The following is a 10,366-nucleotide window of genomic DNA, read 5'->3' on the forward strand; positions in this document are numbered from 1 at the left end:
TACGAAAACAGATTTGTGCAATGATATTGTTCCACTTTGAAGTATATGATTAAATAGTCATAATATGACATTTTGCATATCAGATGTATGATCAGCCCTCGAGCCTTTTGCTCTTGAACTGATATCATAACCTAGATATGATTATACACCTGATATATAATATAATAATCTTGCAATGTACATCTTTTGCACTAGAATAAAATGTTTTGTACAGATTTAAATGTTTTAGTTTAGATACACTCTGAAAAAATGATCTAAAATATTTTTTTTAATTTTAACTATCGAAACTATAGTACAGTAAACGCGAATACACCGACATAATGAATAACAAATGACGAACAGTTTTGTTAAGAAATCTTTGATAGATGTATCTGGTACACAAAACAGTACGATTATGATATCAGAATATACAGACACTGTTAAACTATAGGTTTTTTCTTTTAAACGATATTCTTTTTACTTTTAACAAAACATGTAAATTACATATGCATATTGAAAATTGCATCTTTAACCATCATTATGAATACTACTAAATCACTGCTAATGTATTTATTACATAATGTTGTAAAAATTTATGAAGATTGAAGTTGGTCATATCTCGAAACAATTACTATTCTATCTACCTGGATAGACTTAACTTTCAAAATGATAACGTTATCATTTATTTGGCCTCCCGAACCGAGTCCTGAATTTTGGTATCGGCATAATCAATCGGATAATTGACAGATCAGTAAAATTTCTGATATACTAGTATACGACAGGTCTCTCGTCATAAAGAGAGATATCACTTTGAACGTATACTAGTAATTTAAGACACAACTGACTAGACTATTTGCCTTATTTCTGGGCTGTTTTCTGGAAAAATGACCTCGACGGTTGACTTCAAAAAAGGCTCAATGACGAATTAAGTAATTAAAGAAACATGTACCATGTTCATTTAAATAGATATATACTGCGGTAATAAGCAACTGGACGTGATATAGTATTCTTTTATTTGTAAAATATTGCTTGTACTGTGTAGTTATTTTTGGTAAAAAACCGATTTGACGTGGTCAAAACTTGTACATCACGACATTGTGTTATTGTGCTTTTGGAAATTGTTTTTCGTTTATGTTAATGTGCTTTACTTATATGCCTTTTTTATGACATTTTTTTTTATAGTGATTATGTCTGTTTGTTTTGTTCGCACATCGATATCAATATATTAGAAGTTTATGCGACTGTGTTACAAATCGGAGTTTTATAGCTAGCTATAAAATCAAGATGAATCCACCATTTTTTTCCTAAGAAAATGCCTGTTCCAAGTCGGGAATATGACAGTTGTTTGATGTTTTTGAGCTTTTAATTTTGTCATTTGATTAGGGGTTTTCCGTTTAAATTTTCCTCGGAGTTCGGTATTTTTTGTTATTATACGACCGCAAATTTTGAAAAATTTTTTTTACTTTGTTATAGGTTCTTTTATTCTTTGTTTTGTTATATTGCTAATGTCCTGTCATCTCTGTTCATCTGAAAGTTTTATACTACAGGCTCTTGTTCAATTTTAAAACCAAAACTAAAACTTAAACCTTTTATCTTGAACCGCCTGTGTGGTCTCGTGGTTGCGTCCTCGACTCGTATACAGGAGCTCTTTGGTTTCGATCTACGGCAGTGTCAAAACATTGGCATTGAAATTTGTATTTGTTATTCTCCAAAAGACACATGCCATTTAGGAGTAAGAGTAAATACTGATCAGCTTTGAATCCTCCTCCTCCTCTTCCTCCTCTTCCTACTCATCATCAGCAATCAGCATCATTATCATCTGGTGATATGTTCAACCCCGAAAATTCTGAACGTAGAATCGAAGAATTGCGAATATATGTATAAATAAGATTAACGAGATTGAAATATCGGTGACTTTCCGATTTGTATTTTCCCCGGAGTACGATATTTTTGTTAATTTACTGATTTGAACTCGTGTGGATGATTGTCTTTGCCTTACATTTTATAAAATTGATTTAATATGGTATTGTGGAATATATGTGTTGTAATCGCATTCTAATGATATTACCAAATTCGACTTATTGCCGGATATTAGCTTTAATTAGACACGTTATGATTGATGGAATGAATCAGAAATGATTATTGTTCAGGTTTTTGTTGCCAAATTAATAGTTTTCTATGTAGGTTTTTTGTTGAATGCCTTATGTCTATCCTTTTTTTCTTTAACCAGAGTGTGGTTAGTCTTTCTTCGACTTCTGTTTTCATTGCCACGAACCCCCTTCCCCCTTCTGGTCTATTCAGTTTCGTCTATGTTTTATCTGATACTGCTTAAACGTGAAAATTATGTTTCTAAAATTAAATTGTGAAAATAAAACACAATATAATTCTTCATTAATACATTTGTTTAACATTTATACACCTCTCAGAATTTACAGAAAATATACAGTATTTTCAGACTGCCTCTTGATTATTTTTTTGTATTTTATATTATTGTTTTCTTTGACAAACATCGGAATACAAATACTACTATACACATTAGTAATGTTTCTATGTGTATTGGTCTAATATGATTAGTAACTAGACATGATTGGGTTGTCATCAGCTTCATATGGACTCGTTCCGAAGACGGACACATTTATGTATGTTACAAATGTTATATCAATGCACTTCAACTTTGTACTTGTTTGGCTTTATAAATTTTATTTTATCTGAGCGTCACTGGTGAGTCTTATGTAGACGATAGGCTATGAATTATAATCATGGTACCTTTGATAACTTATGACATTTTTTACAAAATGTATATAGGTACTAGTACAAGTTACATTGAAATACAATAGAACCAGCAATTATCTGCTTTCGGTATCTATCGTATGTTTTTCGTAACGTTAACGTATAACAGTTCGGTAAATTCAGTCATATATATGTCGTGTACAAGTTGCGATTTTGTACAGGTTATAACATGTACAAAAATATGTACATTTTATAACTTGTATAATGCAAAAATACAAGTTATACCATGTACAAAAGTACATCATACATGTTATAACCTGTACAAAATATTGCTTAAAAATGGTTTTAACAAAGTTTAAGATTAATCTTAATTATCTTAATGAAGTAAAATATACATTTAACTTCACCAATGCATAAAGAAGAACAATAAATAGGCCAGAACAAGTTTTTTCCTTAGAGGACAATGGTCACAAAGTTTTAAAAATATATGTTTCATGACTTATGTTGGCAAAATGTGTTTTCGTGCAATTGTATGTTTTATGCATTCCATCGTGGCTTGAATAAGTGTGACACTATTTACAAAAAGCTTGCATTTTCTCAATGACAATGACATTATATACAAGTAACTATATTGTTAATTCTTCCAAAAATTTTAAGAACAGTGCCTAATAATTTTGGGTAATACGCCTCCCTATTGTTTTATAGCATGCAAAGACTATATGACTCTGTAAAAGCAAGAGAAAGCTGAAATAGTATCATTGGATCACGCTTCATTGTCAATATCTTTGGATCTACTCATCATAATTTTTGGCCTTTAGCACGACTTAAGTAAATTCATAACTCATTTTTTTTATAAACCGTAAGATCATTGCATGAGGCGAATGTCATTTTAATGTTTTAAATATGTATCCTCTACTTTGGAAGCATGTATTTGTGGCTTTTGGATGTTTTCTACTCCATAGGCGGGTTGTTGTTTTTTTTGGACACATACCCCATTTCCATTCCCAATTTTATTTGTAGACACATCTATCCTGGCTATTCTCATATGTAATTCAGTGTCAACTAGAATGACAGTATTTTATTATTTCCTTTAAAGTGGACACTCACAATTATAATTCATTAAATAAAGATATATTCATAGATAGTTATAAGAGGATCATAAGACATGTCCCTAGACATATATCTTATGACAGGTCTAAGGAAAGCTTTGTAATACCGACCCTGAACGTTACTTGTATCAAACTAGAGGCTCTAAAGAGCCTGTGTCGCTCACCTTAGTCTATGTGAATATTACCACAAAGGATGGATTCATGACAAAAGTGTGTTTTGGTGATGGTGATGTGTGAACTAGTAGTTTCAGTGCAAAATGTAAGTGAAAAACAATTTTTATGAAAATTGTTAAAATTTGACTATAAAGGACAATAACTCCTTAGGGGGTCAATTGACCATTTTGGTTATGTCGACTTATTTTTAGGTCTCACTTTACTGAACATTATTGCTGTTTACAGTTAACTCCATCTATAATAATATTCAAGATAATAATAAAAAACGGCAAAATTTCCTTAAAATTACCAATTCAGGGGCAGCAACCTAGCAATCTGTTATCCGATTCATCTGAAAATTCCTGGGCCGAACGATGTTGACCTGTTAAACAATTAAACCCCTGTCAGATTTGCTCTAAATGCTTTGGCTTTTGAGTTATAAGCAAAAAACTGCATTTTATCCCTATGTTCCATGGCGGCCATCTTGGTTGGTTGGCGGGGTCACAGCACACATTTTTCAAACTAGATACCCCAATGTTGATTGTGGCCAAGTTTGGTAAAATTTGGCCCAGTGGTTTCAGAGGAGAAGATTTTTGTAAAAGATAACTAAGATTTACGAAGAATAGTTAAAAATTGACTATAAAGGGTAATAACTCCTGTAGGAGTCACATGACCATTTTTGTCATGTTGACTTATTTGTAAATCTCACTTTGCTAAACATTAAATTATTGCTGTTAACAGTTTATCTCTATCTATAATAATATTCAAGATAATAACCAAAAGCAGCAAAACTTCCTTAAAATTACCAATTCTTGGGCAGCAACTTATAAACGTGTTGTCCGATTCATCTGAACATTTCAGGGCTGGTAGATCTTTAATTGAAAAACAATTTTTACCCATGTCAGATTTGCTCTAAATGCTTTGGTTTTTGAGTTATAAGCCCAAAATGCATTTTACCCCTATGTTCTTTTTTTAGCCATGGCGGTCAACTTGGTTGGTTGACTGGGTCACCCTACACATTTTTTTAAACTAGATACCCCAATGATGATTGTGGCCATGTTTGGTTAAATTTGGCCCAGTAGTTTCAGAGGAGAAGATTTTGTAAAAGTTAATGACGACGGATGCCAAGTGAGCTAAAAAGGACAAAACACAATAGCATGAAGGAATAATAAAAAAGTTATGAATTTCAAAATATTATTGAGGTTAATAACATCTGTTGCAAAAATAGAAACATATTCTTATTTTTCGATTTTGTACAAATTAAAAGCATTTTTAAGCAATATTTTGTACAGGTTATAACATGTGCGAGGTACTTTTGTACATATTATAACTTATATCTTTGCGTTATACAAGTTATAACATTGTACAATATTTTTGTACATGTTATAACCTGTACACGACATATACACCAACAGAATGGCTTCACAAGAGGATGAATGACAAACATCAGGAAATTGAAAATATATAAATAATAATGCAAAGCAAATAATACAATATATATACTGTTTTAATTTTTTTTAAACTTTGGTGATCGCATGTGACAGTGTGGCAACTTTATACTATTTCTGCAATTAAGGTCTGTCATCTGTTGTTTTCTTGTATTTTAAATAAAGAAGTTGAGGCTGGTGAGTTTTTTACTTAAAACTTTTAATACAACGATATATTTTGAAGTAAAAGCATATGAAATAAATATTATAAAATTGACATTTTAAACATTAGATGAATGATCAGCCATCTGGCTTTTGGCTCTTGGGCTGATTTCAGGAACTTGGGTTTGATCATACATCTGATATGAACCTCATTAGGTAATAATCTGAAAATGTTCATCTTTTGTGAAAAAATTATTGTGTAAGCGTAAAAGGCAAATGGTTAATACAGAGTAGTACACCAAATAATAAGTTATGTTTTGTACAGTTTCACACGTTATATATAGCATAGTACCGTTTTTTATTGAGAGATCTTTTGATTTCTGACTAAATTACAATCAAACGTTCAATAGATAAACTCCGAAGTAATACATGTAGTATACATTCTTTAACTTTTGACAAAACATGAAAATCACATATCCATACTATGAGATACACCTTTATGTATCCATTACATAATTTAATTAAATTTTTTTTAGGAAACATTGATGTAGTCACGTTTCACCACAATTACTATTTATATCTGTTAAATTGCTACCTAGGTATTCTTTGCCTTTATACTATTGATGTTTATAATTCGTTGTCTTATCCCGAACTTTTTGTATAGATCTAACTAATTGGTAAATTCATAGATCAGTCAACAATATTGACATCTAATAACATATACGATGAGTTTATTTACTACCACTGGATCGATGCCGCTGCTGGTGGATATTTATTTCCCCGAGGGTATCACCAGCCCAGTAGTCAGCACTTTTGTGCTGACATGAATTATCATTGATATGGTTATATTTATAAATTAACTGTTTATGAAATACTAAGGCTTTTCTACCTCAGGCATAGATTACCTTAGCTATATTTGGAAACAACTTTTAGGAATTTTGGTCCTCAATGCTCTTCAACTTCGTACTTTATTTGGCCTTTTTAACTTTTTTGGATTCGAGCGTCACTGATGAGTCTTTAGTAGACGAAACGCGCGTCTGCCGTTTATACAAAATTTAGTCCTGGTATCTATGATGAGTTTATAAACGAAAATAAACACGTCTTTCGTAAGAAAGATGCCATCTCCCTGATCATGAAATTAAAGATTAAACTGACTGGCCTATTTCGTGTCTGGATCTTTACTTGAAACTGACACAGAAAGGCGACTTCAAACTAGGATTTATGAGAAATAAAGTTTAATCAGGAAACGTGTGTCATTGGTACCGACATTGGTATACTTAAAATTGAGGATGGAAATGGGGAATGTGTCAAAGAAACAACAACCCGACCATAGAAAAAACAACAGCAGAAGGTCACCAACAGGTCTTCAATGTAGCGAGAAATTCCGCAACCGGAGTTTAGAAGCAATCTATCAGGTTCTGCTAACTGGTTAAAGTTATGATGTCCTGTAACTCATTAACCCAAATATCCCAGTAAACTTGAGAATAATCACACTAACACTAAAGGAGATTTTTCAACTCTTGACATTTTTAAATGAAAATAGACGGGTGACTTGAAACTATAATATACACGAATATGGCAAACGTAACGATTTCAGTTTCCCTTAACCTGTGGTAAAATACCCTCTGTTCTATCGTATTTTGTGAACATTTTTCATTTGATACGTTACATGCTCATAGCACACTTTACGGATTTACTTAACATGGATTTGCTCGTAACGCAAATATTAGTAGGTAGGCCTATGGTTTTGAGGAATAATAAATGATATTGATATTTCACGAATGTTACGGTCACAATCACAAAACGATGTGTATGTGTCTCATTTACAGCAGATTTCAGCGAGTATGAAGCTACAGGTAGATTCTTTTGTTAGCTTCCTTGTTAGCTCAACCATGAAATGATTATTACCTTAAAATTGGGAGGAGCATAGCACTAATTCATCATCCAATGAAAACACTCATATCAATGGCTTAATTGTTTATAATATGCATGTTTCATACTAACATGTTTACCTAAACAACTTTGCAAATTAAATTTTATTTCATAAAGAATGAAAAAATTCTTTGTATTACAATAAATTAGAAGCAGAGTTACGGTTTATGTTTTGTTCAAGGACAACATTTAGTGTTGATTCAATACTAAACAAATGGATATTTTATAGAAAATCCACAGCGTTCCCCTTGAACTCTCATATTTGGCAATTTGGTGTTTGATAGACGGAGGATTGCAAACAGTGCTAGCAATGATTTCCTTAAAACAAGTTATATGGAATTTTGGATCCTCAATGCTCTTCAACTTTGTATTTGTTTGGTTTATAACTATTTCGATATGAGCGTCACTGATGAGTCTTATGTAGACGAAACGCGCGTCTGGCGTACTAAATTATAATCCTGGTACCTTTGATAACTATTATAAGTTGCGCTTGACTTTTGTGACTTTAAAAAAAAATATTAAAGGTTCTTTAGGACTTTTTGTAAGCAATTAATGCTTTAGTCACATCATAGAAAATCAAGTGAGTAATCTATATCTTTGACTGTCCCTCTGGCATCTTTCGTCCCTCTTTTTATGCTAAAACTTGTATAACAAAAATACCTTCTCTAAAAAAACCTCTTGGTTTATTTGACACAAAATCCCGTTTAACTTTTAAATGCAATGAAACTATAAATAATAATGCTTGCTTGAGGTTTCCCCTTTAATTTGTATATGTTCAAAATAGCCCATCTTTATTATTCATTATGTTTGCTGTTTTTATACTATTGGAAGTTTGATAAATTCGTAATTCAAAGGCAACAGAAGGGGTCATAAACGCCGTAATTGTAACCATTGTAAAGTACATACACATACATGTAACAGGATTTATAAATGAACTGAGTAATTGATTGAAATAAAATTGGCAAATCAAACACACCTTCAACATGTTATCAATAAATTTTTAATTTAGATTGAAAACTTATTTTTAAACTGACTTGTAAAACTAGTTTTACAATGTTTATATTCTGTCACTAGTTCTGATTGGTCCTCTTTTTAATATTGACTCCACCCAAAGGCTTGTTTACCTTACCTAATAATCATTTCATGGTTGAGCTAGCAAGGAAGCTAACCAAAGAATCTACATGAAGCTTCATACTCGTTGGAATTTGCTGTAACTAGAGATATTTTCTAGTGTTGACTGAACCTGGATGTGCGTACCGAGTGATTCATTTATAGTAGGAGAAACATACCATGTGGATACAACAGCTGTTGCTCTGTGTCAATAAACTCATCATAGATACCAGGACTAAATTGTGTATATACGCCAGACGCGCGTTTCGTGTACAAAAGACTCATCAGTGACGCTCGAATCCTAAAAAGTTAAAAAGGCCAAATAAAGTACAAAGTTAAAGAGCATTGAGGACCAAAATTCCTAAAAGTTTTTCCAAATACAGCTAAGGTAATCTATGCCTGAGGTAGAAAAGCCTTAGTATTTAAAAAAAATTCAATATATACGCCAGACGCGCGTTTCGTCTACAAAAGAATCATCAGTGACGCTCGAATCCAAAATCGGTAACATACTGTAGCCGCTCATTTATTTCTTTTCATTTCAAAGCTTCGTTATACAGGTAATTGCTGTAAATCACCGCTACAACAACGCTTCAACAAATATGACTTATTTGTTCGTGTGAATTCACATTACTTTAAGACGTGTCACGGTACTTTTCTATTCCAAATTCATGTATTTAGTTTTGATGTTATTTTAATTATTCTCATCGGATTTTGTCTAATGCTTAGTTAGTTTCTGTGTGTGTTACATTTTAATGTTGTTTCGGTGTTCTCCCAGGTTTTTTTTTCTATCAATTTATGAGTTTCGAACAGCGATATACTACTGTTGCCTTTATTTAATAACATCAGAGATAAAATAAAAAACAAATAATGACCAAGGGGACATGTCTTAATACGTCTTTGTACTTTGAAATTAGCTGGAAGTTGAAACTCTTGGCATGTGTGTTTGATTTACTCACGAGCATAAAATCATTATGTTTTAGAATTCATCTAGAATGCGAACACATAAACGTCTTAACAAATAATTGCGAACGGTTCAATGAATATATGTAGTATTTCAAAACAAGCCATTCAGTGCTACACACACACTTTTGATAATCTATAACAGAGTCTATAAAATTTGATTCGATAGACTTTTTGCTGTCTTTCCCACATTTTTTCTTGTTATGTTATTAGTGTTTAGACAATTTGCTTTGATTGATAATATACTTTTCCTTTTATATGCATGTCATTTTTTTGTATGGAGCAGTTCTACACGAAAAGGTTGTATTTATACATTAAATTCACGTTCCGCTATAATGGTGTTGTCCCTTCATTGAACTTATATTAAATGAACATACAATTGGTCTGCGTCACAATTTGACTTATATCGAGAACGTTGAGGATTAAAATTAATGCCGATATATTTGATTTAGATTTCCCATACAGTCATTTCTTTTTTTGGTGGAAACATTTAAGAAACACACGCAACATAGTATTTACCACTTAATTGATACTATATCCCATGGCTTGTATTTGATATCATGATTTTCTTGCTACAGTGTTTCTGCTAAATACAAGAAGGAAAATATACAAATGGGTCATTCAAATACACTTTAAAGTTGAAAAATAATTTGAAAAAAAAAAACATTTATGAAAGGGAAAACGCAACAAATACATTATTCCTGCCACAAAACACTAAAAAAAATTGAAATTAATTGGTCGTTGTCGTATATTTGTGTTGCAGATGACCACGGACTACTTTTTTATGCTTTCATACTACTTTAC

This window comes from Mytilus trossulus, chromosome 1 (genome assembly GCF_036588685.1).
Source record: "Mytilus trossulus isolate FHL-02 chromosome 1, PNRI_Mtr1.1.1.hap1, whole genome shotgun sequence".
In the NCBI taxonomy this organism is placed as follows: domain Eukaryota; kingdom Metazoa; phylum Mollusca; class Bivalvia; order Mytilida; family Mytilidae; genus Mytilus; species Mytilus trossulus.